Here is a 22,898-nt window from a genome sequence, read left to right on the forward strand (position 1 = left end):
GCCCAGCAAACAAGCGGATTGTACTAAGGATGCACTTTTAAAATATGGATTTTATTATTGTACATAAACAAATGAGTCTCAATCTGGATGTCTCTTAAGAATGACCAGTCAAGGAATTGCATGATACCATCATTTTTGCAATGATAACTACATGTAAAGCTATTTGTAATTCATTTGATAAAATACCTCTGAAAAAATGGCCTGAGAGTTTTATGAAGCCATTTGATTGGGACTATGAGTTCTCTGACAGAGCAGGTACATGTGATGAAGCTTGCTGGGCCAGTGCTAAAATAAAAGGCATTGCTTGAATTAAAGACAGTAAAAAAAAAGACTGACAAGTGGATCAGAGATGCCCTCACACAGCGATGTGACTCCTTAGCTAGAAGGTACTTGTCTTAGGCTGCCAACCTACTCCTTCAAGCAGATCCTGAGGCCAGGATTTGAGTGGAAGTAGTTTACTTGCAAGGTGAGCCCAGGAATCACCAGTCAGGTCGTGGTGAAGTGAGGTGGGGAAGGAAAGGAAGCCACTGCAGGTACATTAAAGAGCAGGTTACCGCTGTAGGCAACGGGGACTCAGTCCCACTGGTGTTCTCTGGGGGACTGCGAGGAACAGGCCTCAGCATTGTCCCACCCGAGGGGTGAGGAAGCGCATTTGTATATAACCTCTACATTATGTGAAATTGTGTTCTTAAAACATCGTGATACCAGAATGGAGAAGTTATCTGCATATTGAGTGTGACGAGAGCTCTCCTTGTTTCTTCCCAATATTCTGACATTCACACACTCAGTATCATTTTTCCCATTAATCCTTGAGGACAGTAGAAAATTTCCCTCATTCATAATAATTTAAAACATTATATTGCTATTCGTCAAACACATGAAGTGTGTTCCCAGCTCAAGACCTTTGCACTTGCTATTATTCCCTCTGCTTAGAACCCTCTTCTCCCAGGTTTGCTCCTGGCTTGTCCCTTCCTGTCCTCCAGGTCTCTGCTCAGATGTCTTCTCTGTCCTTAAATGTGCTCTATTTTTCTTTATAGCCTGTATCACCAACTAACATACTATAGGCAGTATTTACTTGTTAAATTTGTTTATTGCCTGTCTCCGCCCACTCAAGTATAAACTTCCTGAAGGCCTGGGGTCTATCTTTGTTCACTGTTGTATACGCCGCTCCTAAAACAGTGTCAAATACATACTGCCTACTCTATGAATATTTGTTGAGTGATAGAACTAGCACGTAAAGGGTTATCTATTGGGAGCTGTAGCCTTCCCTTTCTTGCTGAATGCATAGTGATGGACTTTATTTCTTGTAAAAGGAGTTTCACTTTTGGTTCCTTCCGGAGATATTATTTGGACAGAGGCCTTTTCAGTGAATTGAAAATGAAACTACAGGTAGCTGCCTTTTTGTCTGGTCTGATGGTTCTCAAAGTGTGATCCCTGGGCCAACAGCATCAATGTCACCTAGGAACTTATTAGAAATGCAAATTCTTGGGCCTCACCCCGACCTGCTAAATCAGAGCAATCTGTGTTTTAACAACAGATTGTTAAACCACCCTCTAAGTAATTCTGATGCACTAAACTGGAACTAAAGTTTGGGATTCTCTGATCTTGGTACAAAGCTTAATACAGGTTGAGAGGGGTCGGGGGTAGGAACAGAGCGGGTACTCGTGGTATTCCTCTTTAATGATATCTTTCCCAGAGATCTGAGGTGTACTCTACACAACTTTCCAATTCCAAAATTGGTATTTGTTTTTTTATAATTTACACCCCACTTATTTATAAAATAAATCAAAGCACTTTATGCTAGTGCTAGGGCAGGCTTCATGGGTGTAGTATGTAGTAACACAGGGCCCCATGTTCAGAAGGGGACCCATCTTGGTTTAATACTCTGTTGTTAACATTTTTAGGAAGACTAAAAAGTAGCAGAGACATCAGAAACTATTTAGACTGTTACGTAATTAAGTAATTTTAGGAACTTTATAATTCTCTTTGAAGAAGTAATTGTGGGAGACTGTATAACACATTGATTAAGACTGTGGGCTTTGGAGCCATACAAGCTTGGTTCAGCTCCCAATTTTAATACTTAATAGCTGTGTGGCTTGGGCAAGTTACTTAATCTCTCTGTGTCTCAGTTTTTAGTCTGTAAATGGGGAAAGTGATACCGTAATAGCTACTTCATTTGCTACTTCATTTGCCATGATCAAATGGACTATCCATGAAAAACATATGCCTCAGTACACAGTATGTGCTCAATAACTCTTAGCTATCATCCATTTTTGGCTCCTCACCAACATTTCCATAGACAAAGAGTTTTCATTCCAATTCAGGATTTTACTGAGTTATGAATGTTTTTCTTTATGGATTTTTCCCCCTTGACTGTCTTTAGCTTTGGTTTCTCCTGAGGCACAAGTTTGCAATTTTACCATAGATCTTTATTTCAGGATTTGAGGATACGTTTACAGATGATCCAAAGATACTTCTAGTTATTACTGTTCACCTTCATATCCTCCCAAAGAATGATATGCAAAGAAAGCAAACAGAATGCAAAGCCGTCTGGAAAATCCTTCCTGCACAAATGTGTAGTGATTGATTACAACTGGCAAGATTTTTACTATAGTTATTTGCATTTATAATCGACTGTGGCAAAAAGCACAACCATAGTTAAAACATGTTGTTTAAATTGTTGGAGAAACTATAGCAGTAAATTTAGCTAGTGCTTTATCACTTGCAGATCTAAATATCTTCCTCATTTGAAAGTTGCTTTCCTTGGAGCAGAGCTCTTTTAGCAGAATTTCCATCATTCTCAGTGAATTTGGCCTTTCCTATTCTTGGCCATGTGGTTTTGGTCAGATTTTTAGTGTACTTCTTGCTAAATAACATGAACAAATTTACATATTGATATTTGATAACAGTGAATACATTTCATTTTATATAGAGCTTTGCCAATCTTATAGCACTTTCACATGTATTATCTCACTTAATTTTTACCATAACCCTATGGGTAGCTAGGTATTATTCCCATTTTAGATGAGAAAACCAGGGCTCTGAACATTTAATTGACTTCTGCAGGGTCACACAGTAATTAGTCTGTGGAGCTGAAACTGGAATAGAACTTCCTTTCATATAGTCCTTTGATCCTGAAATTGCTGTATCACACAGTTGCGTTTATGTATTTCCTTCCATTTCACAAAAGTTGCCCTGACTAAATTCGCCAGTGATGTTCCTGTTGCTGAATCAGTGGACATCTTTCAGTCTCCATCCTGTTTGACCTTTCAGCTCGGGCACAGCAGGCAGCACCCACGCAATAGCGTTTGGCCAGCTGCACACCTGGGAGCAGTCCAGGGCACTGCAGGACCCTGAGGGGGCAGGCATGCTGGGGCTTGGACCTAGATAAGTGAGAGTGACCACCATAGCATCAGCAGAAGTGACCACTCAAGATGATAGGGGCTTCCCAAGGGAGCAGCACGAGGACAGGCATGCAAGGCTGGCTGTCCCTTGTGTACCCAGAGCTGGTCCTAGCAGCATCTGATATTTAAGTCTCCAGCCTTAGCACTGGGACAGGAACTGCTGGTGCTCAGGCTGCAAACTTTCTCAGTAAGTTATTACAAAATAAAAGCGGATATATGGACATGGCAATAAAGCATATCAGAGAGTTGATAGAATTCTTCAGAGAGGTTAGAGTTTTCAGTTGTGAAAACTGCTGCAACATTGTAAAGAAAATATCTGCAGGCTTAGAAATTAAATTTAAAGATCATCACATTCAACAGAAAAGGACACTATTTTCATATGAAGCTTGAGATGAACCAATTAATGCAGAAGACAATTTTTAAATTAAAGTTTTCCTTGTAATCATATAGATATGGTGATAGAATATATAAACATGTGTTTTGAATTATGTACAAATTATAAAGCCACTCGGTTTCTTGTTCAACTTCCACAAGTTACAGGAGATGTCAGAGGAAACATTAAAATGCAGTGTATGTATTTGCATTTAAAATTAAATTCAGGGCTTCCCTGGTGGCAGTGGTTAAGAATCTGCCTGCCAACACAGGGCATATGGGTTCGAGCCCTGGTCCGGGAAGATCCCACATACCACGGAGCAACTAAGCCCCTGCGCCACAACTACTGAGCCTGCACTCTACAGCCCGCAAGCCACAACTACTGAGCCCGTGTGCCACAACTACTGAAGCCCGCACATCTACAGCCCCATGCTCTACAACAAGAGAAGCCACTGCAATGAGACACCCGCGCAACACAACAAAGAGTAGCCCCCACTTGCCGCAACTAGAGAAAGTCTGCGCACAGCAACGAAGACCCAACGCAGCCAAAAACAAACTAACAAACAAATAAATAAATAAAATAAATCTATAAAACAATTAAATTCAAACTAACATGAAACTGATTTGTATGAAGAGTTAAATCTTTTTAGCGAAATTGTTTTATAAGATTCATCAGCTTAGATATACTAAATTTTATATTTTGAAATAATTTATAGGAAATTTATCTCAGTGTTGTCACAGCTTGTGAAATACTCTTAACAACTCCAGTAACAGTTACGTCAGCAGAAAGATCTTTCTCAAAATTAAAAATTATTTGTACATAATGGTCTATATGGGAAAAGAATCTAAAAAGGAGTAGATATATGTATATGTATAACTGATTCACTTTGCTGTACACCTGAAACTAACACAACATTGTAAATCAACTATACTCCAATAAAAATTTTTTAAAAATTATTTGTATATTACCTCCCCATAACTTACTTATTTTATAACTGGAAGTTTGTACCTTTTGACCACCTCTGCTTACCATGGTGACTATAGTTAATAGTACTGTATTGTATATTTCAAAGTTGCTTAGAGAGTACATCCTAAAAGTTATCATCACAAGAAGGAAAACTTTTGAAAGAAAAATTATTTGTGATCTTGCATTTGCTAAGAGCTTTCAGTTATATCAACTGAAAATGAAATTGCTCAAAATACAAATTTTGATGACCTAGTAAATGCATACATAGAAAAACAAGTCAGGAAAATTGTATGATCAATCAAGATATATTAATAAAGTATTACTATTTTTGTGTTATATAAAATTATAACACCAACATATTATTTTTTTACAATTTGGAAGTTTATCATTACTCATGTAATACTATTATTCATCTAATTATAAGTAATCACTGTAATTACTAAAATATTTTTAAGGGAGAAGGCTTTATATTTTAATATCTTTGACAGCACTTTTTCCTTTTTGAACAAGGGGCCCTGCATTTTCATTATGTCTTTGGCCTCACAAATATTGTAACTAGCCCTACCAGAAAGGCCCTCCTGCTTCCCCCTTGTAAACAGAGGGTCCCTTACCTTATAGCTTTTTATTTTCTTCTCATATTCTCCCCTTTGCTCTCTAGGCTTCAGGTTTCAACAGTCCACAAATCTTCAGCCCTAGGGCATTTGCCCTGGCTGTTTTCTCTGCCTGGAATGCTCTTCCCTCAGATACCCACGTAGCTCACACTGTCACCTCTTTAAAGTCTTTGCTCAAATGTCACTTTCTTAATGAGGCATGCCCTGACCACCCTAGCTAGTGAAAACTACAGCCCACCCGTCTCCCCAGCTACCGCTGACCACCTTACATTAGTCTACATTTTCCTTTTTTTTTTCCATAGCACTTATCACCATTTGACATGTATAGTTTACCTATGTACTGTGTCTGTTGTACATTATCTGTCTCCTCTGCTAGAATGTCAACTTCATAAGGACAGGAATCTTTTTCTGTTCTGTTCACTGATGATTCCCAAGACCTATAACAATGTTGACGTATAGTAGATACCCAGTGGATATTTCTAAAATGAATGAAATCTGAAATTATTAGATAAACATGCAATTGCTGTGCAAGCCAAATTTATTCACATAACTGCAATGTGTTTTTCTTTGTTGTGCAAAAGACAAATTAGATTCTTGATTCCTCAAATTGTTTACAGCTAATGCTTTTGTATTTCCATCTATTTTAATTAATGAAAATTCCTATTATAGAGCTGTACACTGAATGCATGCTAATTAAATTGTGTTGTTCATATAATTATAGCTGTAAAAGGCTTTCAGAACACTAAAAACTTTGTTACAAAAGCTTAAACAATTGAAATAAAAATAAAACCCCAGTGGCTGTGTTCTTTATTTGCCTGTTAAGAATATTTATCTCTTATGAGACCCTGTTTTGCCTCAATCTAAATGATAAAAGAAGTATAGTACGTTTTCATTTAAGAGTGTCTGTATTTTCACTCTTAATTTAGGTGCATAGCCAACTGTGTTAGGCATTAGGAACTATTCTTATTCATATATAAAATATTCTTTATCCATAGCTCTGTAGAAATTCAAATGTATATTTACTAACTTGTGTAAACGTATATTTACTAACTTCACTCTCAAGCACTAGGATCTTTGAAAATCAATATTTCTTTTATTTGTGATTTAATTTTGGTTAGTTTTATCATGAGAACACCAACACTTCTTCTCACTGAGACAAAATCAGGATTATTGTTACAAGTAGGAAGTATCCATTTTTTAAATAACAAACTTGTGCTGCCTGCTACTTTTAAAAAATGGAATTGCTTCTTTAATGGGAGAAATTGTTACTGAAAGTTGCTGTGCTATCTGTATGTTTCTGGTAGAGGGAGTTTTTATATCAGGACAATAAAATTTAGATTTCTAAGGAAGCCACCAAAATAATGAAACACTTAAGTAGCACACCAAAACTATTTTCTAAATGTTGATACGATGTAAAAGCATGATTAGCATCTTTAATTAGAAGGATGAAAATCACGGCAATAGTTTCATATCTATATTAGATGAAGCCATAGCTCCAAAGATTTCCCAGTTTCCATGTGATATTAGTAATATTATATGACTACTATTATATGAGTAATATGAATCAGAATTTTGCAGTACTAAGAAGATAACAATGCAGATACTAAAAAGTTGTGGATTCTATAGTTTCCCAATCTATTTTATGCTTAATATGTCATTGAACCCTGGAAAAATGACCTGTCTAATGTTAGTCTACTGAACTGTCTCAGTGACAAGAAATAAAAACCTACCTCAAATCAAAGAAAAATAAATTTATTGGCTTACATTACTAGGAAGTGTAGAAATTTTTTTTAAAAATAAATTTATTTATTTAATTTGTTTATTTTTGGCTGCTTTTGGGTCTTCGTTGCTGCACGTGGGCTTTCTCTAGTTGCGGTGAGCGGGGGGCTACTGTTCGTTGTGGTGCACGGGTTTCTCATTGCAGTGGCTTCTCTTGTTGCAGAGCATGGGCTTTAGGCACGTGGGCTTCAGTAGTTGTGGCACGTGGGCTCTAGAGCTCAGGCTCAGTAGTTGTGGCACACGGGCTTAGTTGCTCCACGACATGTGGGATCTTCCCAGACCAGGGCTCGAACCTGTGTCTCCTGCATTGGCTGACGGATTCTTAACCACTGTGCCACCAGGGAAGCCCCTAGAAATATTTTGACTTCAGTCTCAGTATCCTCCATGTGGCTGGCAGCTCCAAGTTTACAGGTTTGCAGAATCACAACTTTCAAAAAGGACATTTATCTTTCCTACTGACGTTAATAGAATGTCCGTGTGAGGATTCTGGCACCATGCCCACGCCCAAACGAATCACTATCACTAGAGGATGGGGTACCCTCTTTACCTAGATTCCCCTGGCCTCACTGTTGGCCCTACCTGTATCACTTGGAGATGGGGAGAAGTTCTGCTGAAGGACAGGATGTTGGTGTTCCCAAGGAAGCGAGATAAGAAAACAAGCTGGACAGATAAACTTCTGCCTTGAATAAGTAGGCAACTTAAAGAAAGCCGAATCAATTTGGAGATACCTATGAAATACTGAAGGCCTGAGGACGTTCAAGGATGACTATAGAAAATAAGGAACAAGAACAGAGCTTGTTTGTATTTTGGCTGTGTCCTTCTATGGTATCTAACAGCTCAGTCTACCTGGTTAATGGGATGTTGACATGTGTGTGTAGATTTTGGGTTGACTGTGATGATGCCATACTAGGTAAAGAGGAACTAACATGTGTTAGGTTTCTACCATGTGTTAGGCTGTAAGCACTTCGGGATATTTTACATACATATATACTCTCGAGTTGAATCCATGAGGTCTTGATGCATCTGTGAGTGACAGAAAAACTTAACAGGTCTTAAAGATATGAGCATTTATTATCTCACTTAAAAGAATCCTGGAGACAGGCAGTCCAAGACTGCATGGACAGGTCTGTGACCACCTTCCTTATCACGTCACCTTGTGGCACAAGATGGCTGCTTGAACTCCAGCCCAGAGATGCACCTTCTAGGAAGGAGGAAGGCGTGAGTAGGCGGAGGAGATTGCAGCTGCTGCTTGTTAAAGAGAACTGTTGGCGTTCCCACACGACATTTCCACTTAGATTTCATTAGTCTTAACTCAGTCACATGGCCACACCAAGCAGTAAGTGAGGCAGAGAAGTGTAAATCTTTTAGTTGGGAGGCCACGTGCCCAGCTATAATCTGGGGTTTGGTTACTAAGGAAGAAGGGGAGAATGACTACTGGGAGGCAGCAAGGAGTCTCTGCCTCGTACTTCATCTCCAATACACAAGCATTGGTCAGGAGCTGGAAGACCATGTGACCATTTGACCATGTGACCATTCCAAGTTAGGAAAGTCTTAAAAATCTCTGGATCTGTGCTAATTTGGTGCCTTTAAGAGCTCCTTTCCTTCCCTTGCCTAAGGCCTCAGACGTGCTTTAAAGAGGTTCCTGGTGAATCTTCTCAGAGTCCTGCCACATATGTACTATACGTACTGACTTTCCCCGGGCATATGTGTGTGTTGATCTGGGCATTGCTGCTCTACGCTTACATCATATGTGACCACTGCTTTCTCACATGTTGCTCCGTTACCACCGCATTCTTCCTCAAGTGAATTTATATGTGACGTTTATGATAGTTATCCTTTCGGTGCTGAGAAACTACTTCATTTCTTACCTAACTAGCTGGTGCACTGTTGTGTCACTTTTAAAAGCAGGGCTTATGTATATTTTAAGTATAGCACACTCTTCTGTCATGGGAAAACAATAGTTATAACTCTTCTGTTTCACCTCACACATTGTATCTCCTTTAAGGAATAGTAAGAGTACAATAGGCTTGTATGTTAAGTAGCCTCCAGTAAATGTATTAAAGTATAGGTGTGGTAGAAATATTTCTCCCTAGAGATTACTTGACAAAATAAGTAATGAATAGAGGTTCAGATATACGTCAGTGATAAAACCATCGTTCTTCTTTGTTAGGCACATAACATATCTTTTCTGAACTGTGAACATGTTCAAATGTGTTTAAGACCACACTGTGAAGAATATCATATATCACAACTTCAGTATATTGGAAAGCTGTTTGGCTATTTACCTGATGTTTTCAACCTCTCTAAGATTGGAAGTACGGATAAAAAAGCACGTGTGAAACTTCCTCAATAAAATTCTTTTTGAGCAGGATTCTAAATGATCTATTACAGGGACCTTAAACTAAACCAAAGTTCATCATGTCTCCATATGGCCATCATGTTATGAAAAGAATGGCAATGGTTACTTCGGGGAAATTAGGTGGCTTTAAAAAATTTGAACATAGAAAGACTTGTTTTCTTTAGTTTTAAGTTTGGGTTTCTTTTTACTAAATTTACCACTTAGGCCTTTATCTCCAGTTCAGTCTGCCTCTTTCAGAAGTTCATTTGCTACTTAACTTCCTAAGCTAGGGTTGCCAGATTTAGCAAATGAAAATGCAGGACACCCAGTTAACTTTAAATTTCAGATAAACTATGAATAAACTTGAAGTATAAATGTGTCTTAAATGTGGCATGGGCCGTACTTACACTAAAAAACTATTTGTTGTTTATCTGAAATTCAAATTTAACTGGGCATCCTATATTTTATCCAGCAACCCTACTTCCAGCCCTTGTTGCTGTGATATTGTCTGCATATTTTCTTCGTTGAAGTTCACATCTCGATCAGTGGATTTCTCCTGTCCCTGCATTTTCCCCTGCCTTTGGCCATTCCATCTGGATGGTGTTGTCTTCTCCCTTTGTTGTTTTATCAGCTTAATGCAGTCACCCATCTGCCCCTCCTCCTGATCTCTCTCCTATTAATGACACACGGCAATGTTTATGCTTGAAACTTTGAGGTTATTTTGAGTCCTCCTTTACCCTTGTCCTCTGCATTTAGTCAATAACAAGTCCTGTCCATTCTTCTTCACTGTCCATTTCTCCCTCCCTCCCCTCCTCCTCCTTTTTCCCTCCCCTCACTGTCTCTCTCATTCTTGTCTCCACCTGTCTGTCCATTCCCCACAGTACCCTCAATTCAGGCCCCTGCTCACAAGTGACCCCTGCCCATCTGCTTTTCCAGCTGGCCTCCTGTTCGAGGCTCTCGCTACCCAGGTCATTTTGCATACCTGGTTCATCATTCTAAACTATTGCACCAATCTTATTCCTTCCCAGCTGAAAACCTTCAGGGACTTCCTGTTGTCTACAAAATGAAGTTTAAGCCCCTTATTTGAGGCCTTACATGCCAGACTTAACAAGAATTGGCCTCTGCCTTTTTATCTAATTACATCATTACCTTATACTAGTGTTATCGAGTCTAAGCTCATACCGCTTGCTGCACAACAGGCCAATAATCAAGAGACAGGTTGCTGGGGCAAGGAATAACAACTTTATTCGGAAAGCCAGCAGACTGGAAAGATGGTGGGCTCATGCCCCAAAGAACCATCTTGCCTGAGTTTGAATTCAGGCTCTTTTTATACTAAAAGGAGAAGGAGTAAAGTCAAACACTTCCTGGTTCCCATCCGCTTCTGGAGGGAATGTGTTAATTTCTTCCTCCCTGCAGTCATTCACAGGTGGGCCTGGTCAGGATGTTTTAGCATAATGCTCATTACCTGGGAAGCAGGGTTCCCAGACATGGGCCATTATGGATAATCTAAGCTTATAGACAACATCCCTTTAGTTATTAACTTGTAATATATCAATAGAATACAAAAGGTTCTTCCCTATTATACTCGTGTTTATCACCCTTTTAGATTCACTTGCTCTTTCATCATAATATAATACTGAAAATCCCTTTAGGGATGTTTTAAATTATGTAATCATTTGGCATATAGATTAAAAGGAAGAATTATCCTAGCTTATGTCACTATATTAGTAAATGCTACATTATAAAGTTTATTTCTAATAAAAATTTAATAATATTCTAATTACATAAATACAAAGAAATGTTTTTACTTTTCCCCACTTACCAAATGATGCAGTTTCTTATACTTTGAATTAGATAATAAAAATGTGATTATTAACAAAATTTAAAATGACACCTTGTGTTATATTTGGCTTTGTGATCAAATATATATGGACATGTGCATTATTATTAAGCATTTCATAACCTGATGTTTAATTCTTACATTTTGCATTTAAAAATTAACCTTTTCATAATATCAAAATATTCATACCTTTTACAGTACATTTCTTTTCTTTCTTTTTTTTTTTTTTTTTTGCGGTATGCAGGCCTCTCACTGTTGTGGCCTCTCCCGTTGTGGAGCACAGGCTCCGGACGAGCAGGCTTAGCAGCCATGGCTCACGGGCCCAGCCGCTCCACTGCATGTGGGAATCTTCCTGGACCGGGGCACGAACCCGTGTCCCCTGCATCGGCAGGCGGACTCTCAACCACTGCGCAACCAGGGAAGCCCTACAGTACATTTCTAAGTGATGAGATAAGAAAGCACGTTTCAGGTTGCTATTTCCAAGCATTTCTACAATGAGTATATCTCATAATTAGATAGTCTTTATTCACAATAAATAAAAATCCAGATTGTAAACAGTCCTCCTCCTCCCCCTCATGACTCTCCATTTGTTCTGTTGTAGAAGCCCAAGGCTCAGGAGAATACATCCCAGGCTGCCCCTTACCATGCTTCTCTTTATGGGTTTGGCTTGGTTGCAAAATACTGTAGCAGCTTCTTGCTGGGCAATCTGAGAAAGGCTCCAGCTAGTTGCTGGGATACTTCTTTTCTCCTGGATCATAATAAATTGAATAAATAAGGAGTTCCTGATCCCTGGTCTATATCAATCAAAGTGAAAATATGGGTATATTAATCTTGAACTGTAGCCTAGCTGAGCTCATCTTCACGGTTGGTCCTGACTGGTATGATGTAATTAATTGCAGTTAATGTATATTTGTGGAAGCTAAGATGCTTATAATCACTGGACGGTTTCGGTACCTGGAAGTGCTTGAGCTGGATCTCTTCGTTTGCCCCTCCAGACCTCCCATCTTCCCTTTTCCACCTGGTCTCTGTCCTCGTTGCTGGGCCTGGTGGGTTCATCAATCTGCTTCTTGCCCCCCGGCTGCTGGGTAGTTTCGGCCAATGGAAAGCCCCAGTGGGAGATCATAGGGGGAGGGACAATGAGGTCACTTTCCCCCAAGGTTTCTGCCTGTAAGGTCACCTTGGATTGGCTGTTTTCTTCAGACTGAAGACCACTTACTTCTCAAGGCAGCCTGCTGTCTATAATTCTCTCTCCTCTGGATTCGTTACCCTTCTTTCCCCTTGTGCTCTTTAGCCCTAGGGGTGATGTCAAATCCACTACTACTTGCACCGGGTCTCAGCGCTGTTCCTTATGGCCCCCCAGAATGTCCCACACCTTTGTAAAAAGGCCCTCAATGAATAGAGTATGCCATCTACTTCCTGTTGGGATCCTCACTGATAGAATGCTTTATATGGAGTAACTAATTTAATCCCTTCAACTATGCTATGAAGTAAGTATAAATAGTATCCTTGTTCTAGGGGAAGGGAAAGTGAGGCACAGAAACACTAAATCACCTGCAAAGGTTGCAGGACTATGATGTGATAGAGCCAGGATTCAACCTGGCTCCAGGCTACATGGTCTTACATGCTGTATCCAGGTATGATAATATGAGTGATACAGGATTTCATTGTTTTTCCAGGAATATTCACGGTAATAAAATATATTAACATTAATCATGTTGATGACAGATAAGGCTGATCTACCAAATTATCAGCAGTGCTCTCTCCTCACCTAGCACTTTCATCTGAATACTTCAAAAGAGAGTGAAAGAATGATATTCTTTGATGATAAGGAATAAGAAGTGCAAATTTTACTTATTATCCTCAACACTGCTTGAAAAACATTCTTTGCCAACAACTAAGTATTCTCTTTAAAATCTGAACTCATCAAAGGTTCAAATTTAGCTTGTTTCTTTTCTTAAGAGCCTGACATTAGAAGTTAGTATTCATTTCTCACAATGACCTCGTTTTTACATAATTTCAGTCCTGTCAGTTCGTTCCCACTTTGCTGTTCTCTTTGTGTTAGGGGATGTGTCTTCTTCTGCCCTGCCCCCCACATTCGCCACTCATTCTTCAGTTTTCATTGCCCTCCGTATCCTTCTGTGGCATAACCTGTCCCATTTTCCATCCTCTTGGCCTTGTGCTATGGTGCTGCTATTGACTGCAGCTGCAGTGTGTTGATTCTGGACTCTAGATACCCCTGGTTGCTACAGTATGCTGCTTCTGGATGACTTATTTGGCAGTTAAAATTTTTTCCAACACAGCAGCTTCCTAAAATGTAGCTTCATTTCTTCATGCTAAAATGCTGAAAACAAAGAAACAGTCCTATAACAGTCCCTTAGGGATCCTTGGATCATTAAAACTTCATAGAATGATAGCCTATAACTTTTTTTTTTTTTTTGGTCTCAGGAATACACAAGCTTTAAAAATGCAGTTGATTTTTAGGAGCTCAAAGAAGAAAAACATACATTTATGATTCAGGTGTTCTTGTTGTTAAAAATAGTACATTTGAATGAGCAGCTGTTTATAGTTTGGGTTTTGGGTGGTTGTTCTGTAGGGAAGGTTCTGTTCTTGACAAATGTGCTTCCCAGTCATTTTTCCTAACGTGGGCGGTTGGATCATGGGAGATGGCCAGAGTTTCTTGGCAGTTTTCTCTTCTTGTTGCCTGGAACCCCACACGATACTACTCTGGGCTTAAACTGCCAAACTTGGGAACTTGACCAGAAATTCGAATCTGTGAGCACAAGCAATCATTTATATTTTCTCAGACTACTTACCTTGGTGGTGTATTTATTAAGAATTATTCTGCAATAAACTGTAGCTTTAAGACTATAATAGAAAGCTGCTGATTAAAAGGTTTCAGTTTTACCACATGATTGGTGTAAATACTAGCATCTTTTTGGTCAAATGTTTTTGCATGAAGAGTATATAAGTGTAAAGATTTGCTCAAATAAATGGGGAGTTTCTAGTTGCACCTACCTTTGGCAAATGCCAAAAAAGATCAATGTGGTGGTACCTCTTCTTTAAAAAAATTCCCATTTTATGTGCATTTGAGATCTAGACAGAACTATTAAGCTAAACACCATACCAAATATGACTTACTGTATTGTCCTGGCAAAGACTTAAGAAGATGTCATGTTGAGCTATTTTGTTTATTTTCATCAAAATGCCCTTTCATCTGCCATCCAAATAAGGGATAATTTAAATTCAGTGATGTTTTAAAATCCAATCCTCATTATAAAAGAACAAAAATTTTTAAAATAGTCATTAAATTCAGTTAAAACAAAAATAAACCTATGCAGCAGATTTTTGCATTATATTCATTATAAACTTTGATATCTGTGAGTTTCAATAGCAACAAAGGAAGGGTAAGTACAGAGGTTGCCCAAACAGAGGAGAAGAGTAGAAGTTTTTCTAGGAGTTTGGCAAGTTGAAGGAGCCATAGCCATTCAACCACTGTAACCACCATCGTGTGGGGTTGGATCCATGGCCAAGAAGCACCATAAATTCTTCTCCCTCTTTCCCTGCCACATACTCAGTAAAACCCCTTCTCTTGTTAAACCTAATCAGCCGCCTACTCCACGCCTCCACTTAGGCCACTGAATATTGCTACAGAAAAGCATTCATTGTTTTGATGGGTCTTACTATAAACTCATGTCCACATGCTTCAAAGAGAGACACAGGATAGCCTTACAGACCTAATACACTTTCCTGGTAGGTTTGCTTTCTCACTCTCAGAGATGACTATTTCCCAGTTTAATTCTTCTCAAACTTCCCATATTCCTTTCCAACCACCTTCCTCTCAGTTGCTTTGTACTTCACTGACTAAATAGACCCAGTCAGACTACCTCGTTCTCCCATCACTGAATCTTCCAGCCTGCATTGGTACCTAACTCACCTTATTATCCCACCACTGAATCTGCCATCCTGCGTCGGTACCTAACTCTCTGGCTTCCTTCCTCTTTCAGTAGTTAGAGTCCCCCTGTCCCTGCCACAGGCCAGCTCTCCGTTTGTTTCCTGAGGCCTTGTCTCGTCTCAAGTATATTGCACTTGCAATTTTCTCCTTTCTGCAACCTCACTGATTTTTCAAATCTAAGGGATTCTTCTCATCAGTACATTCTAGTATCTCCTATCTGAAAATGAAACAATGCACTTCATTTGACTATAACCCTTTCAGCTATTTCCCATTTCTCTACTTCCTTTTCCCAGCAAAACTATCTGAAAAGAGTTGTCTGTCTCCTTGTCTACACTTCTTCACTTTCTCTTCATTCCTTGACCCTCTCCAGCTGGACTTCTGTCTTCTCTGCCCTCCTGACACTGCTCTTGTTGAGGTCATTAGTGAACTCCATGATGTCGAAAACAATGGCCATATGCCTGTTCTTGTGTTACTTGATCTTTAAGCAGCATTTGACAAGGCTAACTTCTTCTTCCTCTTTGAAACACTCTTTTACTATAGGTTTTCATAACATCACACTGTGGTGGCTATGGAGGTGTCCCACTCAGCTCTTCCTTCATGAGAATATGCTGCAGGGTGACAGCCTCCAGCTCTCATACCCTTAGAGCTAAGACAGTGGAAACAGAGCCAAGGCTTCCTTGGAGTGTTCCCAGCAAATAACTAAGCATGAAGGGGGTACTAGAACTGGGACAGTCTCACCACATGAGAGTCCTCTAATAATTACCTTGGATCAGGAAGTCCCCATTGGCCAGACCAGGTCTTTCTTAAAACTGAACTGTGGTCTGAAGCTCTTCCATTAAACCCTTCCATCCTCCTCCCCGTTCATAGATGTCAGACCTGCAAAAGGTCTGAAACTCTCTTCATCTGCTCCTCCCTCCTCCTTTATATCTGTTTCATATGTCTAATCCCATCTTGGTGTCACCTTCTTAGAGGGTCCAGATGGACTCACACACTGTCCTGTTCCCTTCCCACCTGGCAGTTCCTTATCTTTTTGCCTCCTCTTCTCCAGGAGCCCTTAACACTGGTGGCTTCATCCTTGGACGAACTCTTCTCTTCTTGGTGTCTTTGTGATCTCATTCATTCCCATGGCTTTAAATATAATCTTTTGTCATTAACTATCAAATCTTTATCTCTAGCTCTGATCTCTCCCAGAACTCCAGACTTCTGTATCTAATCATATTCTTGACATTTCCACTTGGATATTTAATGGTCATTCAAAAGGTAATATATTTTAAGGAACTCTTAATCCTCATCCATAACTGCCCTTCTTCAGTTGCCCTCATCTCCGTAAATGACTCCAGTCATTCTTGATCGCTCTTTTTTTTCATCCCCCATCAGCAAGTCCTATGGACTGAACTCTAAAGCGTCTCCCAAATTGGTCCATTTTTCTCCAGCTTGGCTATGGCCACCCCAATCAGTGTTGCAGCAACTCTCTGCTTCTTGCCCTCTCATAGTCCATTCACCACTCAGTAGCCAAAATGAGCCTTTAAAAGTGTACATCAGATCTAATCACCCCCCTGGCTACAGTACTACAAAGGCCCTTCGTTGAACTTTGACTAAAGCCCAGATTCCCTTATATTGTTTACAAAGCCCTACACAATTGGCCTCTCCTGGCCCCTCAGACTTAACCTCTTCCTTCCCCTTGCCACAGTGGCCTTCTTTCTGTTCCTAGAATAAGGAGAGGTTATTCCTGCCTTTGGGGCTATTAGCTCATCCCTAGGTGTTCTTCCTTCTTGTCACTCAGATCTCAGCTTAAATGTTACCTCCTCACAGAAGTCTTCTCTGACCTCCCAATCTGAAGTAATGTATCTCGTTACTTTCTAACACACATCACCCTGTTTTCATTCTCTTCATACCATTTACATTTTCTTATCTTCTTTATTAATTGTCTGTCTCCCCTCAACTAGAATGTAAGCTCCATGAGAACAGGGTCCTTTTCTGTCTCGTTCATTGCTGCATTCCCCGCACCTCCATGTGCACCTGGTATGTAGTTAGAGTCCTTATATACCTGTGGAACAAGTGAATTGACAGAACTGCATTATGGCCCTTCCATGAGCATATTTTCTTTCCTCTGAAAGAAAAAAGCAGTGAATTTTCCTAACTCTACACTGGTGAACTTGTAGCTCTTATTATGTTCACCATTGCCTAGGATGTATTTTTCCTTGAATTTATACATAATGCCAATAGAGTTAAAAATCCCATTATAGTGAATCCATGGGGCATGCTGTTGGCTTTGTTCCAGTGGAATTTGTCACAAAGCCAGAAATTGCATTTCCAGTCTACGGAAACTGGGGGTCAAATTGCTGATTCTCCATTCCTCTCCAGGACTGGGAAGGGAAAACTGACTCCGAGATGGGAAGTGAATGAGGTCTAGCGAATCTCCTGCCTCTCTCATCCAGGCTCCCTGATGTTCTTCATGGATGTTGGCTTTGGGCTTTTTGTTTGCTTGTGTTTTGCTGAATGATATGAGTATTGGAAGAAGAAGGGGTAGCTGAGGAAGAGAGAAAAATGAAAAGGCAATTACTATTTGGTGACTAGAAAAGATTCTAGAGTTAAATCTTTTAAAAAGTTGGGAGTTGTTTTCTCCTACTTTTTGTAGCATGAAAAGGTACATCATTAGGTGCTGTTTTTACACATGAAAATATACATGAACAAGGGTCAGGAAATGAAACAAGACGAAACAGAACACAGTTCCTATTATTAAGTATTTGGTACTGACAGTTTGTTGTAAACAGAGCAATGAAGGTTCTGTTTTTGTTTTTAATTGTATATTATTCTGAAATGTAGAAGCAGCTTTGATATAGAGATCTCTCTTTCATTTACCATTTCATTTGCCATCTCTCTTTCAATTACCATTAGGTGTTCAAATCAGATTGTCAAATTTTTATTTTAATGGCTCAAATGTTATGAGCCATATAAATGTTATATTATACAAAAATGTCCAGAGTTATTTAAAAGTCATTTATTAAGAACTTTTCTGGTTCTCTCAGATAGAAGTATTTATACCCTCCCTCCTTTTACCCATGATACTTGATACATGGCACTTATCATGCTGTCCTACCTGTCTGTATCCCATACAGTGAACATACTAAGGACAAGGGCTGTGTTTTATTTATCTTTACATTCCCCACCTATACTGCCCCTTGCACTCCCCATCTTTCCTGATAAAATGGTGCCTGGGGAAAATGGGTTTTAAATGCATGTTTATCAAATGTCTATTTCTATAGTTACCTGAACCTATTACTTGAATCCCCTACATCTTATCCTGCCCTTGTTAACAAAGCTGCTTGCTTAATGGCCAGTTATTTCTAGTCTTGGTCAAGCTGTCAAAGTAGGGTGGGGGATCTTAGCTCATCCCCAGTCTGTCATATTGCATTCTCCTGTTTCTAGTCCTTATATTAAGATCTTATCTTCATGGATAAGCCCACCTTGTCTTCCTCTACCAATAAGCACAATCTTTCCACTAAAAAACACCTGACTCATTTCCTTTCTACAGTTTTATATATGCTTCAGTGGATTTTGTGTTGATGTTGTCTTATTTATCTTTTTTCCCCAGTTATTTATCTTATTAGGCTCTAAGTTGTTTGAAGGCCAATCTAAGCCAGTCAGTGCATACTCACCAAAAGTGCTGGGATAGGTGCAGTGGTACCTGGTACAGACAAATACTGAGGTGCCATGCCTGCTCTCAAAGAACTGATAGTTTGCTTGGGAAGTTAAAACTAACTGTATTTGCTTTATTTGAAATGCCTGACGTATAATATACCATTGTTATTAATAGCTTTCATGTAAGGAAAGAAACCTTGCCATGTGATATCTATGCACTGATGCTGACTGATCTCTAATTCTGAATGGCGCTCCAGGGAGATGGAATGTCATGTACAAAAGTCGAAACGAATTTAAGAAAAAGCCAAAGGGTCTAGAAGCTCATAGGACAGATGATTCTTCTGTTAATTTTTCTTCCATCCCTCTTGCCCTCTTCCCACGGTTGCCTTTCCCAGGCCCCCCACCCCTGGGTAAGGTAAGCATCAGTGCAGATAATACCTTCCTAATTCTTCCCTTAAAAATGATATAAGGTAAACAGATTAATTGGACTCTCTAAAAAGGGACACTCAGGTATCATAAATTTGCAAATGTAAATTCATATGTCGGTACACACAGCAGTGTTTTCCACACAAGTAGTCTCTATGGACCAATTAAATGATGGCTCCCTTTTGTCCTTATCTGTTTTTATAACAGTAGAACTGTAATTGTATATACAGACTGATGTTTGGACCCAAGTCTGTAGATAATTATGTTAGTTATAAATTTAACCCATTATATTATTTCAACATGTGCTTTGTTATTTATTTTTTCCTTCTAGAATTCTGCTGTCATTTGTTTGTTGAACATCAGTATACAAATTCTTTTTCTTTTCCCCATGGTGAATGTCCGGGAAGAAATATTGCTGCCTGGCAGAGGGTACCGGGGACTTGTATGATTTATTTCTTCTAATTTTATTCCATCGTAAAGACTCCAAAATGTTATAGAAACTTGAATAGTTTTAAGTTAATTCTTTTGAAATCTAGGCTTTTGCTCATCTTTCAAACTGAACAGTGCCCTGACATGTCTGAGGTTTAGGAAACTTTGGCTCGAGTTGATGAGGGGCGTCTAATCTAGATCTTTGTTGCTGAGTGAAATTCAGTGGTTTTGGCTCATGGGAATTTGTGCAAAATTGTTGGTTCGTTTGATTTGGTTCCCTTTAGACTACACCCATGAAGTTTTCTTTGGGTTTAGCTTGGTGATCCCCACCCCACCCCAAACTCAAAGTGGAACACTGGGGGAATGTTGAGGTTTATACCTCAAGCTATAACTCATCCTAGAGCCTTACCCAGTTTTGAAAAAAAAAAAAAGAAGAAGAAAAAAGCCTGGATTTTAAACCTTTGAGCAAAATATTTATTGAAACTAGACTAAACAACCCCATAGTTAGTTAGGATCCTAGAGGTCATTTGACCAGACTCTCCACCTGATACATGATTCCAAGGAATAATTTCAGATTGTTTAAAGTCTTATAATAACTAATTCTATGCAGGATTCCTTATTTGTCCTTTGGTTCAAGCTTGTTGCCTTTGTGGTCGAAGTTTGCTATACCTGTAGAATTTTTTTTCTTTTCAATCTATCAAGAACCAACGAAGATGTATAAGAACTTTCATATATATGTATCTACTTGTAATTCTGTCAATTTATTTCTTGTATACTTGGAAGTTACGTTATTCATTTAGAATTGCTTCATCTTCCTGAGAATCTTTCCTTTAATCCTATGCAGTGACTGATTTTATGTCTAACAATTCTTTATATCTTAAAGTCTGTTAAAAAAAAACTTATGGGGCTTCCCTGGTGGCGCAGTGGTTGAGAATCTGCCTGCCAATGCAGGGGACACAGGTTCGAGCCCTGGTCTGGGAGGATCCCACATGCTGCGGAGCAACTAGGCCCGTGAGCCACAACTCCTGAGCCTGCGCGTCTGGAGCCTGTGCTCCGCAACAAGACAGGCCGCGACAGTGAGAGGCCCGCGCACCGCGATGAAGAGTGGCCCCTGCTTGCCACAACTAGAGAAAGCCCTCGCACAGAAACGAAGACCCAATGCAGCAAAAATAAATTAATTAATTAATAAACTCCTACCCCAAACATCTTCTTAAAAAAAAAAAAAACAACTTATGTAGGCCCATAACCAAAGCCCACAGTACATGTACAGAATATTACATAATAGCACCAAAGGGTCTGAGCCAGCATGCAGTAATCAAATACATTGATATACTCACGATAAATGTGTGAATATCCACACTAAGTAGGATATATAAAAATATAATTTCCATCTTTTAATTTTTATTTTTTTATTGAAATATAGTTGATTATTTACAAATTTTACATCTTTTTACATTTCAAAAATTTCATGTTCTTACATCTTAGTTTGTGTCTCTTTATAAATGATGTATGGATGACTTTTACTTTTTTATCCAAGTTTTAGTCAGTTTAGTGAATACTAATATTTGCAGTTGCTTCTATCATATTTACATTCTATTTATCCTTTTTCTATGCCTTTTTTGTTTTCCTCCTCTTTTCCTACCTTCTGTTTTGCTGACCAACTTTGTCTTATTTATTTTCTTCACTTCTTATCTGGAAATTTTATATTATCTTTCTTTTCTTTTAGTGGTTATCATTAAAAATTTATAAGCATACTTCATAAAGTCTAAAATTAATATTTCTAATCTGATCTATATGATTAACTTTGGTTATATCTCCTATTTTATCTTATTTGTTAAATATTTTAATTTCATCTTGTTTTAATAAGACTCAAATCAATCATCATTATTCTTTTTTTAATTTAATTTAATTAATTTATTTTTTTTAAACAGCAGGTTCTTATTAGTTATCTATTTTATACATATTAGTGTATATATGTCAATCCCAATCTCCCAATTCATCCCATCACCACCACACCCCTGGCTTTCCCCGCTTTGTGTTCATACGTTTGTTCTCTACATCTGTGTCTCTGTTTCTGCCTTGCAAACTGATTCATCTGTACCATTTTTCTAGATTCCACATATATGCGTTAATATACGATATTTATTTTTCTCTTTCTGACTTACTTCACTCTGTATGACAGTCTCTATGTTCATCCACGTCTCTACAAATGACCCAATTTCCTTCCTTTTTATGGCTGAGAAACTAGTGAATGTTAAGATTTCAGCAGTTGAATTCTCAACTATTCTTTCTTTGAATACTTTCTCTCTATTCTTTAATAGTTGAATTCTCAACTATTCTTTCTTTGAATACTTTCTCTCTTCTATTCTCTTTAGTGTCTACTTCTGCAACTCATATTCATTTTCCTTTGCATTCACTGCTGTTTCTTAGATTTAAAAAAATATGTATTGTCTATCTTTGTATTGCTCTTTGTTTCATTTTGGGTAATTTCCTCAGATAATCTCTCCTAGTTCACCAAGTCTTTCCTCACCTATGTCTAATTGGTTTAACTCTTACATTGAATTTTTAAAATTTCAATAATCATAGTCTCATTTTTAGAAGTTCCGTCTGGTCATTTTTCTTCTGTCCTGCTTTTCATAGTATCTTGCTATTTTATTATTTTTTATTACTTATTTTAAGTATTTTAACACATTTATTGCATAGTCTTTGTATTTTAAAACACTTAATTTTAATTTAATTTTAAACACACTTATTGTATAGTCTTTATATCTAAAGCTCTTGTAGATCTGAACCTGCTGTTTGTTATACCTACTGACTATTTTCTGTAGATTGTGTCCTTGTGGGTTTTGTTATTTTGGATTGTGAGCTCATCTTCAGTGGAGCTTGGTCAGTTGGAATCCTATTCTATAGCATTAAGGGCAAGTTGCTATGACTAGATTTATTTTTGCTGCTTCCTGCTGCCCCAGGGCTGTCATCAGCTTGAAACCACTTTTTAAATTAATTTCAGTGATTGGGATTTGCAGACCAGCTGGGTAGTGTAAATTTATACCTCAGTTATGCACATGAGTAAGTCAGTGGTTATGAAGGCTGAAAGAAGACTTTTTCTTTTCCGACCCATAGTTCAGGCAGAGACAGAGA

General features: G+C 38.6%; 1 protein-coding gene across 1 annotated transcript in view; it reads left to right on the forward strand.

The window, feature by feature from the left end:
* The window catches only part of KIF6 (kinesin family member 6), a 387,265-nt gene that overhangs the window by 17,982 nt on the left and 346,385 nt on the right, over positions 1 to 22,898 (forward strand). The gene's annotated exons all lie outside the window — the stretch shown is intronic.

Source organism: Tursiops truncatus, chromosome 10 (assembly GCF_011762595.2).
Source record: "Tursiops truncatus isolate mTurTru1 chromosome 10, mTurTru1.mat.Y, whole genome shotgun sequence".
NCBI lineage: Eukaryota > Metazoa > Chordata > Mammalia > Artiodactyla > Delphinidae > Tursiops > Tursiops truncatus.